This window comes from Macaca nemestrina, chromosome 7 (genome assembly GCF_043159975.1).
Source record: "Macaca nemestrina isolate mMacNem1 chromosome 7, mMacNem.hap1, whole genome shotgun sequence".
Taxonomy (NCBI): Eukaryota; Metazoa; Chordata; class Mammalia; order Primates; family Cercopithecidae; genus Macaca; species Macaca nemestrina.
Window position 1 is genome coordinate 93,203,592 of NC_092131.1, and position 23,898 is coordinate 93,227,489.

At 44.5% G+C, this 23,898-nt stretch overlaps 2 long non-coding RNA genes across 8 annotated transcripts in view; one reads left to right on the forward strand and one right to left on the reverse strand.

Annotated features, from left to right (window-relative positions):
• On the forward strand, positions 1–18,254 carry LOC139364365 (uncharacterized). 4 transcript variants are annotated; one of them, XR_011626079.1, is made up of 3 exons: positions 1–609; positions 3,745–3,932; positions 17,689–18,254. It is a non-coding gene; the product is annotated as an uncharacterized lncRNA (long non-coding RNA). The 4 variants fall into 4 exon arrangements; XR_011626078.1 differs by lacking the exon at positions 17,689–18,254 and adding an exon at positions 9,167–10,246 and having other exon boundaries at positions 2–609; XR_011626077.1 differs by lacking the exon at positions 17,689–18,254 and adding an exon at positions 9,167–10,239 and having other exon boundaries at positions 13–609; positions 3,745–3,880.
• The window catches only part of LOC139364363 (uncharacterized), a 20,225-nt gene continuing 10,021 nt past the window's right edge, over positions 13,695–23,898 (reverse strand). For all 4 annotated transcript variants that reach the window (XR_011626075.1, XR_011626076.1, XR_011626074.1 and 1 more), the window contains one exon: positions 13,695–13,844. This is a non-coding gene — a long non-coding RNA (uncharacterized lncRNA). The remainder of the gene's footprint in view (positions 13,845–23,898) is intronic.

The following is a 23,898-nucleotide window of genomic DNA, read 5'->3' on the forward strand; positions in this document are numbered from 1 at the left end:
GTGAGCAGTATGTTCCCAGCTGGCTCTCAATAAATAATGACCAGTGGGATCATAAGACAGTGTCAACAGGGGAAAAATAAAGGGCTCAGTGGAGAACATCTGACTCCAAACTTCGCTTATGGGAGTATGATGGCTGGACATGGAAGGTATGACCAAATCAACGAGGTTCTTGTAGGCTAGGCTGTGGGGTCTGAAAGTCTTTCCATAGTCAGTGGGAAAATGTTGAAAGATTGAACCATGTATCTACTCTATTTTTGCCAGAGAAACCACTCTTGGAACCGTAGAGTAGGTAAATGGGAAGGGACCATAGAAGAGGAGAGTTAGATAAACTAAGGGGCCATTGTTGTGTCACAGTGGGAAAGGATGAGGTTCTGAACTCAGAAACAGTGGGCTGGTAGAGAAGGAGACACATCTGTGAGATATTTAGGAAGGAAAATTGTAGGGCAGAATGGATCTGAAGTCAATGAAAAATTCTTCATAGCTCTAGTCATTGGACTTCCCCAGAAGACACTGAAAGGAAGGTTTGGATGCAAGTTGTTCATTTAGGAGGAGATCTCAGGAAGCACAGAGTATTTCCTTGGGTTAGGACCTCCAAGTCCTCCCCTAACTGTAAGTAAGACAGGAAAGGGAAGGAATCCACTGTAGGGTACCTTAAGAAGCAAATTACCACTCTGGGCAGCCAGAGTTCATCCCACTGTGGTCTTCTGGGATACTGTGTAGAACATGCCCCCAAGTTGTCTCATCCAAAGGGTGAGAGAGCTGGGGTATTTATCCTCCAACTCTCATGTGAGATTGTTGAGAGCTGTTCACAGGGAGGAACATTAGTTCCATAACATTTCCATTCTGCCCTAGAGCTAGACACATTTCCCCTCGTAAACAGGTTCCATTAGTAAGAAGATTAAGATCTATCAGGTGGCAAGCGCCCGTGGCCAAGGAAAGCCCTATGCAGAGAATCAAAGGTGCTAACAGTAAGAATTCCTGGGCATATACTAGGTGGTGAGTGCTGGGGGGATGTAGGTAGATACAAATAATATGTTATAGCTTTTTTGATTTTTTTCTTTTAAAAGGAGACTATGGAGGTAAAGCTCTAATAGTATGCTTATATCTCAGGTCACTAAGGTCAGCTGGGGTGGCAGATAAGTACAGGCTACATATGGGGCTCAGCCATGACTGGTTGAGTGTCCTGCAGGAGATGAGCCTGGGGCCTGCTGCCTGGCCTGGCGCCTATCTTACTGTGATCTGCACTGGGCATAGAACTCCAGCCTCATGTGTCTGCCAATGCTTACTGCCTTAATGAAACACAAGGGCTGTCAGCAAAGGGACTTTATTGCCACTAGAAGAACTTTTGTCAGATGATAAAAATGAGCTAGCTGTGCCTTACAGAAAGCTACCACGCAATGATATATGCAGGCTGATGGCCTTAAATTAACTGATTAATAAATAGGAGGTGAGAAGGATGATATTGTTGGCCATAATGAATGCTAATGAGGTGACCCCGCTAATGAGATTCCTTTCTTCATTCTGTTATTACACTCATCAGTTATGCAGCATTGATTACCACCTACTTCTTGCATCTCCAGGCTGAGAAATGGGTGACTTAATGGAGATGTTTCACCCAGAAAAGCAGTGATTGGGTTAGGAAAACTAGAAGCTGGAGAAGAGAGTTGGTTACATTATAATCTGATTTATTGCTTCAAAAGATAGATTCTTTTTTACATGTTGGATCTTTAAAAACAACCTGTTTTATTCAGGCTGAACTGCAGAAATGGCTATATTTCTTAACGCTTTTGACATATATAAAGAAATATGCCTATGACTCCTTCAAATGACATGCTGCAAATTTGGTCATAATAGAAGTCTTTATGAGAATTACATTTCTTCCTCTGCGGTTACTGATTCTAAGTTCGAAGGAGCTGTAGAATCTGTCCCTCATTTCCATGCCCATCACCATTGCCTTGGTTTAGACCTTAGCATCTGTTACCTGGAAGTCTCAATAGCCCCTTCTTGGTGTGGCTCTTCCTCCCTTTAAGCCCACCCTATTCTGCTTCTATCTTAGCAATCTCTGCCAGAGTGGTCTTCCCAAAACCCAAATCTGATCATATGATTCTATTGTTTCAAAAACTTCCAGTATTTCTCATCACCTAAACTGGTGGCCTGAAGATACATTCTGACCAGTAGATGTCTGTTATTTCACCTGGTCGATATTCATTTGTAATATGAATTTTGGAAGCTTTTCATTAAAAGGGAACAGTGCATTGGTTACAGTTTTCATGAATCTTTCCTGTTTTCAGTATAATTCTTCATGACTTGCCTGATCCCTGTTGGCACTGAAGATTGCAATCCCTACCTGCCACAAAAGGGCTTCTATTATCTGCCTTCTACCTACTTTTCCCGCATCATCTTTGCCATTCCCAGCTGCCTATTAAACCACAGAAGGTTTTAGAATATGCTCTGCTTCCTCTTGGTCCCAAACCTTTCCATATGCTATTCCTGAGACTTAAATGCTTTTTCCACCTCTGCTTTCAGACTCATTATATGTACGTTACATGTGTATATATATATGTGTGTGTGTATGTACACATTATACATAATATATGTGTATATGTACATTATATATATATATTGCTTATGCAATAATGGATGCTGCAAGGTCTAAAATTTGCAGAGTAGGCCAACAGGGTAGAAACCCAGGGAAGTGTGGATGTTGCAGTTGGACTCCAAAGGCCACGGGTGGCAAAAGTCTTCCTTTCTTGGGGAAGGTCAGTCTTTGTTCTATTAAGGCCTTTGAATGATTGGATGACATGCACCATGTTAAGGAGGGCAATCAGCTTTACTCAAAGTCCACCAATTTAAATGTTAATCTCATCCAAAAAACACCTTCACAGAAACATGAAGAATAACATTTGACCATATATCTGGGCACCATGATGCAGCCAAGTGAATATGTAAAATTAGCCATCATAATAAACAGTATTAAAGGGTTTGAAGTTGTAGATAATGCTACTTCATACATGTTGTCATCCTCTGTACTTCCTGTTGATCTCATTTTCCAGTTTAGCAGAGATATTTTTTATAAGCTGAATGATCTTGGGCAGCCTGATTGGTGCTCAGCATCTCAGGAGACACTCATAAGCCAGTCAGCTCCCAAGAATGTAAGAGGCATTATGAGCCGTCATTCATAGCTCCTAACTAGGAGCTTAACACATAGTGCCTAGAATATGTTTTTGTCTTATGTCAAGGGACCAATGTAGAGTCATTGCCTGTCATATACTAAGCACTGGGTTGCTCTTTGAGGGTCGTTGTTTTACTTAATCCATATGAGATAGGTAATACAAGTAACGTGGGTGCTATCCTTGGCCCCATTTCATAGATGAAGAAAATGGAAGCTCAGAAAGGTTGAGGATTTGCCCAGTGCCCCTAGTTCTGGCTATCTACTGCAGCAAAATGTGTGTCCCAAACTTAACTGTGTAAAACAACAACCGTTCTGTTGTGCTCAGGAGTCTGTGGATCAAGAATTCAGACAGAGCACAATGGGGTGGCTGATTTCTGCTCCACAGTGACTGAGGCCTCAGCTAGTTTGGCTCAAATGCCTGGAGGTGTCACCATTTATCTGGTGGCTTGATTCTGGATGCCTATTAGATTCCTCTGGTTTTCTTCATTTCAGGTTTGCCGGGCTTGGAATTCAAGTGCACTTTTTTCACACATGTGCTTGGGCTGTTCTGACCTCAATCTCTCTCCCTACAGCTTCACAGTATGGTGGTCTCAGGGTAATCAGACTTCTTGCATGGTAGCTGGCTTCCCCCAGAGTGTGAGTTGCAAAAGTCTGCAAGACTTCTTATGACCTGGCCTCAGAAGTTTGAGATCATCAATCACATCTACCGTAAGCTGTTGATCAAGCTGATCACTCAAGCTGGCCCACACGTGATGGGAAGGTTATTAGACTTCATCTCTCAATGGGAAGAGAGCAAAAATTTCAACTATCTTTAATCTACCATACCCATAATTAGTGAGAGGCAGAACTGGGAGTTGGAGCTGATTTGCTTGACTTCAAAATCCTTGCTTTTTTCCTAAATTGCTTTGTCTCTGCCAGCATCCTGTGTATGATGGCCACAGGGTTCCTAATTATGAGCAGGACCCCAGGTCACCATGCAAATAGATAGGCAGCTGCAAGAGTGTTATGAGATGACACCCCACAATGTGTCAGGGTGGGGCAATGAGAAGGGCCAGTGCCAACTTCCTGCTGGGTGAAGGGACACCGATGTCATCGCTCATGCCGCAGGGGGCCTCAGGCTTGAGAGGAGAGCAGTATTTCAGAACTGAAGGGAAAATGCTAATGACCAATGCTAATGAGGAAGAGAAAGCAAGGGGAGAGGGAACAAGTTCTGTAAAGAAAAGAAGCCAAGGAGAGGATTAAAGTATGTGGGAGAGGAGGTGGCGAGGCCATGTCTTCTGCTGCAATCTCTGCTAGGAAGGACGCAGATACTCTACAAGTCAGTCCTTCAAACAGAGGAAAGCAAGGACCCAGTTCTCCAGGGCTTTCCTTCACTAGACAGATGGGCAGATGACTGTGACTGTGATCTCAAAGGAATTAAGGAACCCCAGGAAGGACACTGTAGAAAGAGGCAAGAGAGCCCCTCTTGAGCTCACTTATTTTGATTTCTCCTGCCTTTCGTCTTTATCTCTGGGGGAGAGTTATTATAATTCATTGAAGAATTAAGTACTGTTTTTAAAAAACTGACTACAGTATGCAGTTCACAGCCCTACTATGAGCAACTATTTATAGCTTGTTAGGGATTCTTATCTGGATGGCAGAAGGGAGTTTGATTTCTAATTTCCAACAGCAGTATTTTCATGTAATTGAAAACTCAGTTTTTAAAATGTGGCATTGACTTTCCACACATAATTGCTCTCTTAACACTTCCACAATGTAGAGTGGAGAGGAGAGGGTATAATAAAATATTTGCTATGGACCCTGAGCCCCGGAGCTTGAGACCAGCCTGGACAACGTAGGGAGACCCTATCTCAAGAAACAAACCAAAAATGTGTGTAAGGTCTTGTTGGCTGCCTCCTGTCCGCTGATTCTTTTCTTGCTTACCAATGGATCTGTATTTCTGTTTGGAGTAAATAGTCATGAGTCATGAATGGTGTCAGCCAATCATGACAATGTCATGCCCCTGGCCAGCAATCAGTGTAGAAGTGAAAATGTGACCTCCCCATCATGGCTAATGAGATGTTATGGGAAGTCAGCTGGGGTTTTCCGGGTAAAATTCTTCCTCCTAAGGAAATAAAGCAATCCAAAAGAAGGCACTCCTTGCTCCCATCCTCTTTGTTTTGAGCAATCATATGTGAGGATGTAATGCTTTGAGATCTGCAGCCATCTTGTGACATGAGGAATAAGGCATTTTTTTTTTTCCAGAGATGTTGACCCAGTGCTCTGATATTTTTGAGTCACAGAATCAGTCCTCCCAGAGCCTGCCTTCAGATCTCTGGATTTCAAGCCACACTTAGTTAAGTATTCTGTTACTTGAAACCAACAGCTGCCTAATGTGTACATTTGATCACAGGGTCCAACCATCCGGTGTTTGAAGCCAGACCTGCATTTCAAATGAGAGAATGTGGCTCAGTACCCTCTGGATTTACTACTGGTTTCACTGAGAGGGTAGCAAATTTCTTATTTCTAGGCCCAGGACTCCTTTCCTGGCTTACCTGTGGTGTGTGTGCTGTGTGTGTGTGAGGTGGGGTACTGGGGAGGAACAGGGGGAAGTGGGAGGAGACAGAAAGAGAGAGAGAGATTGGAGAAGAGAGAGGTAATATTTTGATTAAAATTCTCCATCTTAAGGTTGCAGTGAGCTGAGACTGTGCCACTGCACTCCAGCCTGGGCAACAGAGTAAGACTCAGTCTCAAAACAAAACAAAACAAAAACAAAAAACAATTCTCCATCTTAGAGAGAAAAATTATGTCTTGGCACAGCTGCCGAGGAACCCCTTTTAAACCAGAGCCCTCCTTGAAGAGGAATCCTTTGCTGAATTCTATTTTCTCCATGTAATAGATTTGCATTATGCGGTCTGCAGTCTTACAGTGGAAAATCAAACATTTTAGGGTTTGATAATTCTCAAAGTGCCACGACGCAGATTCCTCCAGTGTTTTCGTAACTGTGCAGATCATCACCTTACATCCTCTCAACTGCAAATTCTCTCTACCGTCCCTCCTGGGCCATAATGGATGTTTTTTCCTTCACAGTGAACACCATAGCGAGCCTGGTCAGCAGAGGGGACTGGAGGGCCATTGCAGGAGGAAGGGCATCTCTTTCTGGTTCCACTAGCCGCGTTTTTGTTGTTATTTCCTGGCTCCCACTGCAAGGATCGGTCAGGGATGTGGCTGTGGGGGCCATCTGGTGGTGCCCTAGCCCTGCGGCCAGAGTGCACAGACCCCCTGGCACCTTCACTGCCTGTCTTGGCCCATCAACCACCTTCCCGGAGCACTTCCAGTTCAGACACACACACACACACGCCCAGGCTTTGCATTCTCTCCTTATGGGTGGACTGCCAGCATAGTGACCCCCTCTGTGCCCATCCACCAGCCTGCACCCTGGAGGGCTGCTTCCCACTTGCCTGGCAGCTGTGGGGCAGCTCTGGCTTAGGCATCCTGGTGAACTACTCCATCATCCAGTTGGCTGCAGCCACACCTTCTCCTATGAGGCCTGAACACCAGCCTGAGGGAAGTCTGCCCTTCCTTGGGTCCCGTTAGAGTCCTCATTTCATATTTACAGCTGCTCTGCTATCATAGCTGAACAATTCTTTATATTAAACTTCTCCTTGTCCCATACAGGACAGTCCATCTTCTCAGCATCTTCCCATTACTAATCATGTTTCTGCCTCTTGGACCCAGCTTGATGCACTGAGTTTCAGAGTTAAGAGATACATAGGATAAGGTTTTAATGATAAATGTTTGTGGCAGAGTTATCCACATGATGGGGAAAAGCTTGTCACCTGCAAGCGGAAGTCCCTTAGGAAGAGGCAGAGAATATCCATAGCTGCATTGACTGAGCCGGCAGTGAGAGGATGCAGGGAGGTGAAGGGGCACTGGGCATGGTGGCTGCCGATTTCCCCAAGAGCAAACGAGGATGCTGCCAAAGGAAGGCCACATGGAGGGCCATATGCTTCCTGGCCACTTGCCTGGGAACCACCAGTGCAGTGCGATAAAACACTAAATATGCTCCAAACCTTTTAAATCAGCATTACTGGGAGTGTTCCCTAGCAATCTTCCCTTAAAAATCCTCCGAAGGGCATTTTGAATCATATGAAAATCATGCAACCCCCTGCTTCAGGGAAGGTCTCCCACCAAAAGCCCTTTCAAAGGATCAGGCAGCACCTGGAGAAGTATCTGAAATGCCAGCTCCAGGGCTCATGAGGGCCTGTGCCCTAGGAATGTGATTTTACAAGTGAGGAGGAGGTTTCCCGTGCCTGAGTTTGAAGTCCCTGCTGTGAACACTAGATTTAGAAGTGGAGTGAAGAAGGATTTATTTTGGAAGAAAAAATGAGGAAGAAAAATCCATTTCTGATTGAGCCCGCGAAACCTCCTGGAGCAGGTGAAGGTGAAGCATCTTTGCATGAGATTTAAGGATGAAAGGGCCCAGAGTCAGCAGGATTATCAGGCTGAACCAGATTGGCACATTGTCAGATATGGGTGGCATAGGGGCAGGGGAGTGTGAACCCATCAAAACAGGTTTGGGCTGTCGGACAACATGGGTGGGGGGGGCCCTAGGGGAAGGACTGCCTAGGATCCCCTGGTGATACCTAGCTGTGATGGAGCACTGCCCAGGGCGGTCCTGAGACCTGTGCCTGGTATCATCTTAGGCACTTATAGTCAATGCTGCTGGTGCCCTGCCAGATTCTTCCAGAGTCCCCTATCCATCTAGGGATGCTCCCTAAGAATGCCACAGCCCCTTTCAGGGAATGTCCCTCTGCCTCCTGGAGCAGGTCTAGACTTGCCTACAGGATGAGCTCTGAGCCAGGGGGTTAATGGCTCTGGGCATATCCAGTATCCAGTAACCAGCATTTCCAAATTCCTGACATATTACTTATCTTAGGGATTCGAGGATGAGACATCTAAATTCTTGGGAACTCCTAAAATCATAAATTATTCTGCATTATAGTTGTATTTACAAAAGGAAAGTAGTATTTAGTATTTTAATAGTATCTTTAAAGGTGCTTTTGTTGTATTTACAAAGAATCATAGCCTATGGCAAATATTCAAATGCTAGAAAACATGGGGTAGTGTTTGTGTAACACAACATTCAATATTCTAGCAGGGTTAACAGCACTACACAGAATCACATGCCAAAATGGCCAATTTAAGGACTTCTTTGATTGCTTCCTAAACTTATTTTTTGAAACACTGGCACCACTCATATGTTTTGAATGAGGAACACGAAGCATAAGAACTGAGTAATACTTACTGTATTTGCAAGAATGGCATTAGCAGCAACCAGGACCAGGGACACACCCTTGTCACATGGCCACCCTATGAACAAGGCTGACTGCTGACTGCTTAGATATGATGTTTCTCTGCTGTGTGCTCCTGTCCTGGTTCCAGGAAAAGTGACCTTCACCTTCCACTCTCCATGGCAGCCTTCCTTGCTGTTGCTTTAGACCTGACTCAGTGGGTTTGTTAGAACCAGTGATGGTTCTTTGTTGATTGTTCATATTTACAATTGTTTCCCATGTCCTTGAACTCTCACATGATTTTTCTTGGGATTTGGGGTTTAGGATATAAAAACCTTCTGAGAAATTCCAGGAGGGAATTCCCACATGGAAACACTACCCTCAACTCATGAGAAGCAGGGAGTTGTTGGGATAATTTTCAGGCTAATTATGGACTTGCCATCTCTTAGGATTCTTCAGTGAGATTGAATTCCAGTTGCAGAGAGCAGTAACTGACTCCATTTGGCTTCCTTCTGTACCCTGTTTAATTTCCACATTCCCTACCATTTGTTTGTTTGTGGGGAGGTGGAGGTTAGGGAGCTGTTATGGGCTGAATCATGTCCTCTTAAATTCATGTGTTGATATCCTAATCCCTAGTACCCCCAAATGTGACTGTGTTTGGAGATATCATCTTTGCAGAGGTAATTAAGTTAAAACGAGGTCATGAATTCTAATCCAATAGAACTGGTGTCCTTATAAGGGAAATTTGAACACAGAAAAGGACAGAGGGAGGACCCTATGAAGACCCAGAGAGAAGATGACCATCTGCAAGCTGAGGAAGGAGAGAGGCATCAGCAGAAATCAACTCTGGACACTTTGATCTCGGACTTCCAGCTTTGGGAAGTGTGAGACACTGAATTTCGGTGTATAAGCCAACCAATCCATGGTACATGGTTATGGCAGCCCTAGTAAGCAAATACAAATTTATCTCCAAATAAACTACTTGCATATGAATCTTTGTCTCATGATCTGCTAAAGTAGGACCCAAACCAAGAAGACAGGGTTTCCTTTAAATCTTCACAACAAATTTGAATGGTAGGCTTGAACATCTTTGTTAACAGATTAGAAAAGTGAAACCTAGAAAGATAAAGATAAGGGAAACTTCAACATCAGTTTTGTTTAAATCCAAAACCCATCCATGCTCTTTTCCACCCACACGGCCCTCCTTTCCCCCATATAGCCTGAAGATGATCCCTCTGACTGTCTCATTTAAACAGACTTTGCATTCCATGTGGATTCCAAATTTGACTGGCCAGGGCAGGACTGCAGCCTGAGGACAGCTCTTCTGTTGACTTAAGTGGAAAAAACAGGCCTTGGTCTTGTCTCCTGGAGAGAGCACATGGGGAGTGGTAAGGCCCTGGGCTTGTCTCTAGAGTGCCGTTTATGTGATGTCACTGAAAGGTGAAGGAGCAGGTGAATGGGGAAGTGTTTTAAATTTCATCTGCATACTTGGACTCATGGTGGAGGTCAGAGTCCTTCAAAAGGAGGAAAATACGAATTTGAAAAGTAGCAAAATATTGGGAGAATAATGCTTACGGAGAAGGAACTTGACCTCAAATTGGAAAGGACTGAAGGTATGTTCTCATCGTGAAGTAAGAGCAGATGCAAGTGAGTGAGCTCTGGAGAATTTCAAGGAGAAAGAGGAACAGGGGTCATGATATGTGGGGGGCTGGGAGAGTGACTGAGACCCAGGTGACTGTCTCTAGGAGGGAAGGGAAGCTGGAAATGCAGGCCATTTGGAAAGGAGTCTCAGAAGCCTGGTGTTGTAATGTTTCTGTGGTAGAAAGATTTATCCTGGTAAGTGGCTCAGGGTACTTGGAGACAGATGTGGCCCTCCTTCAGCAATGTGGCCAGATCATCTGTTTTGCTTTCTCCATAAATATGTCTCTCTGAATGTCGACAGGGAGAGATTTGGAAATAAAACAAAAAAAAATTTTCTATGAGCATAAAAGGCTTAATTTATCACCAGCTTTTCAACCAAATGAAAATGATTTGCTTTTTAAAAAGACTGTTTGCTGAACAAATGTTTCAAAAATGCAATAGATTATTGCAATTATTGTACCCACTTTAAAAAAAATTTACCAACGGATGGACAGGTGTTCCAAAAATGTTTTCATACATTTCTCTCTGTGAAGGTGGAATCTAAGATGAAATTGCCTGGGAAATGTTTCACGTACAGGAAGGCTGTTTCAGGGAAGGCATGGACTTTTCAAGTTGCTTAGCCGCTGCTCTTTGGGGCTGCACCTGAGGTGAGCTTCTAGGTATGCTCTGAGAAGTTGCTCTGACATTCTTGCTATTGTATTGACCACAGGGATGATGCTGGTGTTCTTGTCCACATCACAAAGCTCACACTCTATCAGGACCCAGAGAACAAACACCTCTCAGACCTTAGTGTCAAGAAAAACATATGCTTGAGGGGGTGGAAAGTTTTTGTCTTGTGGATCTTGTAACTCTTGGAAATGACTGCATTTCCCTCTTGTCACTGGGAATCTTAGAATCATGTTTGTGGCTCATGTTTTATGGATGTGTAGCATCCTTGGGGGTAAATTTTGTGTGCCAAATGTGATTTTATTTTATTCCTCTTTCCTCATTTCCCTGTAGTTCTGATCAACTTTACTTATTTTCACCCAATGGGATGGGATGGAATTTTGTGTTTCATCGAGGTCTTTTAGACTAAGAGGCTATAGTGGATACTGTTGTGTGTTGCCTGAGTCTCCCTTGAAAAATCAAGGCACTCACCGCTCCAGCTGACCACTGCCTGCTGACCACTCATAGCATGTGCCTCGGCTGGAGTTGCCCTGTCTTTGTCTGAAGGGAGCTGTCTCATTCAAGGGAGGCTAGTCCACTCCCTGGGGGCAGCTTGCATCCACAGACTGGTGGATGGAGCAGCACAAAGGCCTGGTGGCTGTATTAGTCCATTTTCATACTGCTATGAAGAAATGTTCAAGACTGGGTAATTTATAAAGAAAAAGAACTTTAATGGACTCATAGTTCCCCATGGCTGGGGAGGCCTCACAATCATGGTGGAAGGTGAAGGAGGAGCATGGTGACAGGCAAGAGAGTCTGTGCAGGGGAACTGCCCTTTATAAAACCATCAGATCTCATGAGACTTATTCACTATCACGAGAACAGGATGGGAAAAAACCACCCCCATGATTCGGTTACCTCCCACTGGGTCCCTCCCATGACAGATATGGGGATTATGGGAGCTACAATTCAAGATGAGATTTGGGTGGGGACACAGCCAAACTGTATCAGTGACCTTGCTTTGATTTAGGATAACTCAGCTTCACAACCACCCCAGCCTCACAGCTCCTTGTGAGATCCTCTGAGGATGCTAGTGCAATTGCTCCCAAAGCCTGTGTGCTTGACTCTCCATTTCAAAGCCTGTTTCCTAGGAATCTGAGCAACAGCAGTTGATGCCAGCAGTGGGCTGAGGAAGAAGATTATAAAATGGGATTTTGGAACTGGATCCCCCCTAGTCAGCTGGTAATGAAAGCCCATTCCTGGTGGTAAATGGAGTCCTGACTGCCAAAGACATGGGGTCATGTGGTTCTGGGAGAGTAGGGGCCTCGCTGGGGCTGCCAGAGGAAGGGGATGCATGGTAGGCACAAAGTCTAAGGCATTAAAGAGTTTAGTCAAACTTTACAAGTTAGAAATCATAAGGACTATGGGATTGGATGGCTATCAATTGATGGGGCCATCAATATATTGGAGCAAGACAATGAAAGGCTGTGAGTGATCCATCACCAACTTAAGGCTCAATGTGGAAACTGGAAGGCATCTCTGGTAGCTTTGAAAGAGACTTACTTGCTCTAGGTGGAGGGCAGAACAAAACCCAGGATTAGACCTGGAACTTGTTATGAGATAGAGGAACCACTGAGAAGACAGGTCTGGTGTGCAACAGTCAGGATCCCGATTAGGTTAGGCTCCCTGAGATTTGGGATGGGACATCTGCATTGATGTACTAAAAAATCCTGTTTCCTAGGCTGGGCACAGTGGCTAGTGCCTGTAATCCCAGTACTTTCGGAGGCCGAGACAAGCGAATTGCTTGAGGCCAGGAGTTGATCAGTCTGGCTAACATGGCAAAACCCCATCCTTAGTAAAAATACAAAAATTAGCCATGGTGGCATGCACCTATAATCCCAGCTACTGGGGAGGCTGAAGCATGATAATTGCTCAAACTCGGGAGGCAGAGGTTGCAGTGAGCTGAGATCATGCCACTGCACTCCAGCCTGGGCAACAGAGTGAGACTCCATCTCAAAAAAAAAAAAAAAAAGAAAAAAAAAATCCCCTCAACCCTCTGGGCCTGTATGAGCCCACTCTTCCATGTTAAAGATTAGCTCTCCTCCCTTACTCCAAGATAATGCAGAGGCCTCTGTCTTGCAGATAAAATGTCCCCTCTGCCCACCACCCCCAAGATCTACCTCCACCTTCTGTCTTGTCCTTCAGACCAATATATAGGATTCAGTCACAACCTAAGATGACTGGCTAAGGGATGGGCCAGCAAAGTGAAGAGAGGAACTATATTTTGAAGGAGTTGAAGGAGTTGCAGGACCTAGTCAACTTGAAACTGCAGGACATAGGAGAGTATGGGACTGGATCCTCAGATGCTTAGATGTAGAACATAAAATTGAATAAGGAATGGTTTATTGACAGGGGAGCATTTGTCCATGAAACAAGAGTAGCCTCTGGCTAGGAACCTGGGAGATGGTGCTAATACATTGCTAGCATGACGCCTGAAGCTTGGGGAAAGCAAAAGCATACACCAAGTGAAGGAGGTGTCCTAGCACTGCCATGTCAGGGGAAGACAAGAGGGATCAAGGGGCTTAGAGAGGCAGGGCGTGGTGGCTCACACCTCTAATCTCAGCACTTTGGGAGGCTGAGGCGGGTGGATCACCTGAGGTCTGGAGTTTGAGACCAACTTGGCCAACATGGTGAAACACCATCTCTACTAAAAATACAAAACATTAGCTGGGTGTGGTGGCTGGCACCTGTAGTCCCAGCTACTTGGGAGGCTGAGGCAGGAGAATTGCTTGAACCCACGGGGTGGATGTTGCAGTGAGCTGAGATTGCGCCATTGCACTCTAGCCTGGGCAACAAGAGCGAAACTCCGTCTCAAGGAAAAGAAAAGGGGCTCAGAGAAGCAGCCATCCTGGAGTGAATATACTATGTATGTGGCCTGCCACTCCAAAATCCCATGCTCCAAAAAAAGTACATTAGGTAAAAGATATACATTTTTTATTACTGTCATCCTTTGATCTTAAGGCTTCTGTTGATAACGAAACTTTTGGCATCACTGCTGTTGCTTGAGAACAGATCTTCCTCTCCAAACAACCTCCCATCCTTCAGCATCTTTCCTTTCCATGCAAGAGAAGAAAACAGATCAAGATTTCTTAGATAATAAAAAATACTTGGAAGTCTATAAAATAAAAACATTTTCCAGTTTAACTGCCCTTAAATATAACAGATATACAAACACGAGGCCATTTTACTTAACAAGGCCACGAAGGAGTGCCCTGGTGAGAAGGCAGCAGCATTTTTGGTAAGCTCCATAGTAGTTGTCTTCTGTAAGCCATGGTTGATGATAAATACTGTTCTAGAAATGGGCTTGCTGATAGCACTGGGCTGGATAGTGGTGCTTAACCATTAGAGCAAAGTGCACCCGACTCTTCTAATAATCAGCATGGTCAGAGTGGGGGTGTCAGAGATGGGTGAATATGCAGAGAGCTGAGAAGGCAGTAAATAGAACACAGTGTCTCATAAGGAAAGATGGAGGAAAAACTGGCCAGGGCTTTGCTCAATCTATACGATAGGAGAAATAACATACTTCTGTTTTATGCTTCACTCAGGAGTGGGCAAGTCTTATGTGGTGCACCTCAAGCAGCCCTCCAGATTGGAGAATTTTTCCATAAGTCTCATTGGCAAGAAGCGGATCACATGGGTACTCCTAATTACCAGGGAGGTTGGGGGCTTAGCCATCAAGCAACAGGGAATGGTATTGCCATCCTAGGCCAGATCACGGTGAGTCATGCCCTCAGCAGAGTGTGTGGCCCTGATATGAAGCCAGGGTCATGCTAGCAAGGAGGCGGGGGAATGGCTGTTAGGCAGGCAAGCATTAGGGCCTGTCACAGAAGCACCCATGGGATCCTGTGGCAATGGGTAAGAATTATCTGCAGGGAAGGTTTTCCCTCCTTTTCTGCTGTTTTCAAGTTTCCTGACTCCACTTCTACAGTCAATATTGCATTATTCACAATGCTGTATTAGAGTGTTATTAACATCCTTTAATAGCACACGTTGCATTATTGGGTTCTCATCATCTTCTAGTGCCAGCAAACCTGAGAGATCACAGCTGCATGTGCATGTGTATGTGTTTTATCAGTTTCATAGTGGCTTTCATCATGGCTGATTTCTCTAAAGGCATATATTGATGTTCTTAATGATTAACTCTAATGTGTGTAGACCAAGAGGGAAAGATTTTCATGGATGACATTGTTTTTTCCTCATTCCCTAAGGTTTTCATCAGCTCAGTATAATAATTTTTCTTCTCCACCTCTGATATTCCTCCCAGAGCCACTGTGCCTTCTCCAGGTAGAAACAGCCTTCTATCTCATGACTGGCACCTTTCCTTGGTTCCTGTCATCTGTAACCAGGTATGCTGGGTGCTGGAGAGAGCCCTGGAGTTGGAGTCAAAAGACTGCAGTTGGAGCAGAGGATCTTCCCTCACAAGTTCTGCTGTGAGCTGAGTCATTTCACCTCTCTGGGGCCCAGATGGACCTTTGTAAAACTGAGTGGAGGTGAAGAGGTGGATGATGTGGAATCTCTGTGATGGCTTGGAGCCATGAGTGTTCGTGACGCTCCATGTCTGATTCTCCTCAAGGGGATCTTCATCACTTGTGGTCACATGTCCTGGTTTCCCCAGGAGCATCTACACAATCTCACATGAGGCTGGTTTTTAGTAAGTGCTCTCTGGTTGGTTTCTATGATGTAGGCTTCTCTTCATGTAGCTAAGAGATGATACTTTAAATGGATAAAAAGGGATATTTTTAAAGCTGCTTTCTCAAATTCATCCTGGCTCCCTTGCTATATGGAACATGGCCCTGGAGCTGGCATTTCACTGTCTATTGACCATGCAACCTGGGGCAAGGGGCTTAATTTCAAACAACTCAGGCTGAGGAAGCAAATACCTCATTGGACTAAATGAGACAGTCCTTGCCCAGAAGGAGCTGGGTGTTTCTTATCCTCATCCCTCTGCCATTGTGCTTCAGACTCCATCCTGACACTTCTCACTCTGTACTGGACACCCTTAGACTCCCCTGAGGACAGACACCACAGTTTACTCACCCATGGTGGCCATGCCCACCCAAGACGGCAGCTCATCAACCACAGTTGACCCATAAAACCTCTGACTTTGCCTTCTTCCCCTCCTTTTCTCTTATGTCCCCTCTGAAGCCTGTTCTCTAACCTCTCTGGGAATTCTAACATCTCCTTCATGCTCTTTTTATTTAAAATGTTAGACTCAATGAGTTCCTTTGTTGGTTTTAATTGATGAAACCCCAAACCAGAGACCAACACATGGTAGAGATATCTTTCTGGAGGCAAATGTCTGTGCTTGATTTACATTCAGGCTGGCTTCACACAACACCAGCTGGATGAAAAATTTTTAAAAAGCTTTAAAAGATGCTATTTCAAAATGCCTAGACATTTGGATTCATTGGACGCAGCCAGGGTGTGGAGTGAGTTTTCTGGAGCTCAGATGCTTCTGACCTTTTTTTTCAGGGAAAGGCCATGGTTAGAGTCACTTGTGGCCTTGTCTTCTCCAGTCACTAATTTTTCACTCCTCTTTTCCAAGACCTATTTCTCTGCCCCTTAATCATTTTTATTGCATTTCCCTGGCCCGTCTCCAGGTCTTGACATGTCTCTTAAAATGTAGAGGCCACAGACTAGGTAAGGAACCCTAATGAGGAAGGCAACAATATGGAGTCCATTAGAAGGATTGATTCCCGGCCCCTGCATCTGCTGCTAATTTATCCTAGCTTTTAAAGTCACGTCTAGGAGGCTCCCTTGCTTTGAGACCGTGGTCCTCAATAACCCATCATGCTTTCACTGCTGTGCCACTCATGGGCCTACTATTCTGCAGCACAGGCCTCCTCGCTTTGGTTTGGATTCTGATCAGGCTGCCTTGTCTTGTATGTGTCTGGGTGAAGCTCTTCTATTTTTAAAGATCTGCCTGGAATTTAGTCTCACTTAACAATCTACAAACTTTTCATTGCTTTATCAAGCTTAGCAGCAAAAATAGTGCAGCTCCATACCTGGTGAGCCACACAGAGGGGGCTGGGCTCTCAAGCTCTATCCAGAGTGTGCAATCATTGGGCTGTTCTGGCCCCGCACTAGCCATTCATCCTCACCCATCCAGAAGTGTTGCTGCAGGAATTATGTTCATTGGTTCGGGTAGAAAAACACAGCAGCCTCCATGACCTTAGTGACTGGTATGGAAGCGGCCATTGTGGATTTGTAAAAAATAAATGGTGCAAAGTCTGCACTTGGCACTTTCTTATTCTAATATTCAATGAAAGCACAAGCGTGGCTTTAAACTGTCACTCAGGGAAGGCCTGTGTGTTTCAGGAAGGGGGCAGGTAAAGAGGGATTGCTTTACTGAATATTGTACAGAGTTCTCTCCTAAGTCACCCAAGGATGCTGCTTGGAGAATCCAGATGCTGTTTGAGGTGAGGGATTTCCTGAGTGGGTTGTCTCAGGAACAGTCAGGCCCAGGGTAAGCCTCACCAACTCAGGGATACTGGATGCTGAGACTCCAGTCCAGAAGTCCTAGACCTCATCAACCCCTCTGGTCTTGTGCCAGCTGTGGGCCTTAGCCTTTACATCTGCTTCTAAAAAAAGAATTTTAAGTGCCTATTTCTTAAAGCCTTGTGAGGATCAAACAAAACAGTGGATGTTACAGGCTTTTGTATATGCTAAAGGATTCTATATTGAGAGGCAAAGGTTATATTATATAATTACATATATAATATATAATTACATATGTAATATATAATTACACATATAATTACATATTTAATATATAATTACACACACACACATATATGTGTATATATAAGTTTAAATTAGGTTTGGTGGCACATAGGAGAAGAAAATCCCTACATCAAAAGGGCTTAGACACAATACAAATGTTTCTCTCATATGCAGGTGCAGCAGGTCCATAAATTCATCAGCTTCCCAGGCTGCTTCCAGCTTTGCTACATGTGGCCTCATCGTTACAGCCCAAGATAGCTCCTAGGGCTCCAGCCATCACATCCTGGTACCACAGTGCAAGATGACTGAAGTGGAGAAAAGAGAGCATGTGCTTGTCTTGTGAAGAGATTTCCTGGAAGTTATACAAAATATTTCTGTTTTCAGCTTGTTGACTAGAACATAGTCGTCTGTCATACTTAGTGTGGAAGGTGACCAAAGAGGGAGTGTTTTGTCTGAATAGCATTGCATCCAGCCAGACATTGAGGGCAAGTAGCTGGAGGAAAGAGGAAGACAGACATTGTAGAGGAAGCTAGCAGTGACTCCCCCACAGATTATATCCTATTAATAAAAGTAAGAACATAATTTATGCCATGTGCCTGGGCTTCATAGGGCCATCACACCTCCGTGAAGCAAAATGCTTGGCCCCACTCTGATTTGCTTTTGTCATCTCTGAAACAAGGATATTTTACTTCCCCATGTTTCCCAACTGTCCATCATTCAAATAATGCTTCTGCTGTGTAGCCATGTCTACAGCTGTGGTCAATGCTCCTCATCAATGTCCACTGTCTGTGTACCACTCACGTGATTTAATCAGCACATTTTCTTCCAGTGGATTCTCCCTTTAAGCCTCTTTCTTTCTCTCCCTCTCTCTCTCTATATATATATATACACACACACACACACGTAACATATATTTAGAAGCTTAAATATATATTATATATTCACTCTCTCTATATATATATAAATAGAGAAATTTATATATATATTTCTCTAACACTCCTGCACCACACACTGGTCTTCCTCTTCAACAAACAGGAACGAGGCTTCAGGCACTGAACCTTGATCAGGGCACTACATCTGACCTGACATTAGGATACTTTTACTTAAGTTTCTAATGTATAAGTTACATACATTTATATATATACACACACATATATATAGATTTATATATTGAAAAAATATATTTATATATTGAAATATATATTGATATATTTATATATTGAAATTTATATATTGAAAAAATATATAGAGAGATTTACATATTGAAAAACACAAGTAAAATAAAAATAAGAAAGTATCCTTAACATCAGGTCAGATGTAGTTACCTGATCAAGGTTCAGAGCCTGAAGCCTCATTCCTGTTTGTTGAAGAGGAAGACCAGTGTGTGGTGTGGGGGTGTTAGAGAAATAGCACCAGCAAACTGGAACTTTCTTCTTGCCCTAATAAGCAGGACTGAAAATGTTCTCCCATGTAATTTAATTTCTTTTAAATTTAAAATGAAGTTGACTTAATTTGATGTCATGTCACCGTCCACTGAAGTTATCTCACTTTCTACAGTGATGCAGCCTCCATCCGTTAGGATTCATTCTACTCTACGATTTCCAACTTTCTAAGAAAGTTAGAAAACTTGCACTAAGTGTTTTAAAGGCATGATGCTTGTGCCTGTAAGTGAACTGGGCCCAAATACTGCTGTGTAGCCTCAGGCATTTTTCAAAGGGAACCCTGGCCTTTGGGGTTGTCATGAGGTGCAGAGTCCTGGATGGTCCCCTGATCCAGCTGTAAGGGAGCTGGTGGGAGCTTGAACTCAGACCAGGGAGAGGAGAAGGCCAGGTGTGGGGAGGTCCCTGCCAACAGGATGACCTGTTTCCATCAGAGCTGGAGGCTAAAGAGAAGGGCAAAGTTCCAGTTCAGAAGTAAGAGAACATCTCTTGAAGGTCAAAGACTGCCCTGAGATACTGTTGCTGCAGCAAGGCTTCCTGTAGCCCCTGCGTGGCTGCCTCCCACTGTCAGCCACTTCCCCATATGGACCCTCACAGACTGAACAAATCTGAGTGACCTCAGAGATGCCTGAAGGCACCTAGCTCTGTTTATTTCATGGCACATTTTAAAGAACCCCAGGAACTGGAGATAGAGCCCACTGGGAAGGGAGTCTGTTTGGACATTGTTTTCTTGATTTTCATCTTCTATGAATTACTCTTCTAGTTGATCTTTTCTAGTACTTAAAAGTAGCTATTGGTCTCCCTGTCAAATCCAGTAAGAAACAGGGATCCCCAAGCACTTGGGTGAGGAAGTTCATTGTTGGTTAAGACCTGAGTTGCCAAGAAACTCAGACACAGATCCACGAACCTTTTTACATGTGGGGATTGGTGTAATTGGCTTAATTGGCTCGATGCTGATTGACAGCACCTTCAGGGAAGAATCTTACTGGGGTTCCACCTCAATGTGTGCATTGAGATGGGCCGCAGGAGGGTGCCTTAGGGGCAGATGCAGTGATGTGTTGGAAGCATGGGGTAGGGGTATCCCCGTGGGAGCCAAGCGACATTGAGTCCATGTAGGGGAGGGGTGTTGGGGCCATGTAGGGTAACAGGAGGATGAACGGGGTGAGAGGTAGAGCTTCGTAGCTAAGGACACTAGCATTTGGTGCATGGGACATAACGTTCACATACAGTGAGGCAGATCTAGATTTGGGAACATGCCTGTGGTACATGGTGCCTTGCACAGGGGAAGGAAGAAGTGAGAGAGAAGATGGTGGGTGGAGAGAAGAATGAGGCTGAAGCCAGGCACAGCCCCTCCTGTCAGCCTTATCTAAGAGAAACATGTGGCCCTGCAGTGAGGGCCCTGCAGTGAGTACCCGCAGTGGTGCTACCATGGTGCCTGCTCTGCATAGCCCACTTGCCCTGGAGCCAGGGCCAATACATTTGGGAAAGGCTGAATTCCATGAGCTTCTTGAATGACTAAAAATAAGTGGATAAGCGGAACAGGAGCTAATAAAATTCCAAGGGCATTCCAGGGTAGTTCAGAGGAGAGAGGTCAGCTCTGCTGGGGACTGGCCAGAGATTCTGCAGAGGACCAACAAGGAGTGGGTGTGGGGACTCATCTAGGAGGAGAGAGGAGCAATTAAGAGAAAGTCATGGGTATGTCACTGGGGCAGCCAGAAGCATGGAACCTTGCAGATCATTAAGTTGCCCAACGTGGCTAGAGCCCAGACGGGTTGGATGGTAGGAGATGATGCTGCATAACTGCCTGGAACTGGCTTCTAGCAGTGTGGAGGCCTGTGCAAGGGAAGCTGAGTATTACCCAGCAGGTCAGCTGTTGCCAGTAGTATTAGGCTGTTCTCATACTGCAATAAAGAAATACCTGAGACTGGGTAATTTATAATGAAAAGAGGTTTAATTTGCTCACAATACCGTAGGCTGTACAGGAAGCATGGCTGGGGAGGCCTCAGGAAACTTACAATCATGGCAGAAGGCAAAAGGGAAGCCTGCGTGTCTCACACGGCTGCAGGAGGAGGGAGAGAGAAAAGGGGGAGGTACTACACACTTTTAAACAACCAGATGTTGTGATAACTCACTATCATGAGAATAGCACCAAAGGGGAAATCCACCCCCATGATCCAGTCACCTCCCACCAGGCCCCTCCTCCAACACTGAGGATTATAATTTGACATGAGATTAGAGAAGGGACATAAACCCAAACCATATCATTCTACCCCTTGCCCCTCCCAAATCTCATGTCCTTCTCACATTTCAAAATACAATCATGCCTTCTTAACCTTCCCCCGTAGTCTTAATTCATTCCAGCATTAACTCAAAAGTCCAAAGTCTGAAGTCATCTGAGACAAGGCTAGTCCCTTCTACCTATGAGCTTGTAACAATCAAAAACAAGTTCATTGCTTCCAAGATATAGTGGGGGTATAGGAATTGGGTAAATACTCCTTTTCCCAAAGGGAGCACAAGTGAACTTTGTGGTGATGGTACTCCTAGGTATCTTGATTGTGGTGGTAGTTATAGGAAGCTAAACCCGAGCTGAAACTACACACACACACACACACACACACACACACACACACAAACACACTGCATGCGCATACAAATTTTGAATTATACCAATGTCAATATCCTGGTTTTTATATTGAAATATCAGGAGAGGCTGGGTAAAGGGTACAGGAGACCTCTCTGTACACTTTTTTTTTTTTGCAAATTCCTGTGAATATTTATTTCAAAATAAAAAGTTTTAAAAACTGTGTGGCCTCCTGTGTGGGAGACTAGCCAGTGCCAGATATGCCTGTGACGGAGTGGGGTGCTCAATTAAGTGGGCTGCAGGTACAAGTGGAATTCTCTAACTCAGCTTTATCCTGGAGCACAGCTGAGGTTTTGTTCCATCTCTAATTCCTGTGACACATTTCTCAATTCATTCAAACTCTTAGATGAGGAAAGGGCTGTGATTAAATGTCAGTCTCTGAAAACCCAGCTCCCTGGACCTCAGGCCTTTAGAGTGGGAACCAGTTCTGCAGAGAAACTTGAATTATGCCTTTGCAATTCCTGAACAGCAGGGTCTGGACCCACAAACAGGGTTGGCTCACGAGGGGGTAAAAACTTTCTCAGGGAATGAAAAAGTTTTGGACAGGACATCCCAAAAAGCCCATGGTGTCCTCTGATTTGACCAAATCCTTTAGAATAAATAAGACTTCAGCTGCCTCTGGAAACAGCCAGAAAAAAAAAAAAAAAAAAAAAAAGAGCAGTTATAGAAAATGGTGAGATTAAGAAAAAAAAGCACTGAGAAGCCAGGTACCTCCTGGGATAATAAAAATGCAGTAACACACAAAAATCACATTCTGCTTTAGAATCATATTTTTATCAGCAAATATGACATCTCTTATCTGTTTTAAATTAGAAAAATCAACTCTGCAAGTGAAGGTTTGAAGCTCTTGTGTTGCAGGGTCAAACCTCACTTTAAACTTGGTTGGCCCCCCAGTGGAACTTGCAAAAGGAGCTGGAGAAATCTCTTAGAATTCTGAGAGGCCCACGGAAGGGATGCATGTTTTCTCACTCTTGTTATTGTTGGTGCCAGTCTGAACACCTTGATCTCGAAGCAATTTGTCGGAGCCCTGGTTCTCCCACCATCTGTCTACATGCCAATTGTCTTGGCAAGATTTACACACGAAGCAAATCCAATTAAATGAAGAGACTGCCCCTGGCAGCTCAAAGCATTTCTAACACAGGAAGGCCATGCTCTGGAATCCAGCGGGCATTCTCAAATCGCGGCTGATTATCAGCTACTTCATCAAACAATCTCCAGTTTGCCAGCAAACCACAGGCTGACAAGACAAAGGCAGGGGTCAGTGTGGTTCTAAGATGGTGCTTCAATGTCCGTATTTCATTCATGACAAGCACTGCATGTATAAGGAATACAGTTTCCTTAGGAATTCAAGAGTAATTTGAACCATTCAATCTCCAGAACCAAAATAACACAAATAAGAGCAAGGGAGATAAAAGGTTTCCCAAATAACTTTCTTTTTCTCAGAAGGTCGACAGGAGTTTGAATTACAGTCTGAAAAGATTAAGCGACATAACTTTCAATTTTCCATTCATCCAGGAAACCCTGTCTCTTCATCCAACACAATTCAGAAAACTTAAAACCGGCCAAATGTGTCTAACTAAAAATGAAGGCTGGACACGATGGCTCATGCCTATAATCCCAGCATTTTGGGAGGCCAAGGCGGGAGGATCACTTCAGCCCGGGAGTTAGAGACCAGTCTGGAGAATATAGGAAAACCCTGTTTCTACTAAAAACTAAAACAAAATACATTGTGGGATGTGGTGGTGAGTGTCTGTTGTCCCAGCTACTCGAGAGGCTGAGGTGGGAGGATTACTTGAGCCCAGGAGTTTGAGGCTGCGGTGAGCTATGACTGAGTCACTGCACTCCAGCCTGGACAACAGAGGGAGACCGTCTCAGAAAAATTAAAAATACAAAAATAAAAATAGGGCCAGGCATGGTGGCTCATGCCTGTAGTCCCAGCACTTTGGAAGGCTGAGGCGGGCAGATCACGAGGTCAAGAGATCGAAATCATCCTGGCCAACATGGTGAAACCCCACCTCTACTAAAAATACAAAAATTAGCCAGGCTGGTGGTGGGTGCCTGTAGTCCCAGCTACTCAGGAGGCTGAGGCAGGAGAATTGCTTGAATCTGGGAGGCAGAGGTTGCAGTGAGCCAAGATTGGGCCACTGCACTCCAGCCTAGCGACAGAGCGAGACTCTGTCTCAAAAAAAAAAGATTAATAAAAATAAAAATAAAAATAAAGAGCTTTGTGGAGATCAGGCCCCCAGGGACTGGCTGGGATGCTGACTTTGTGAGGCACATGTGGGTGGGGGTGACTTTGGATGT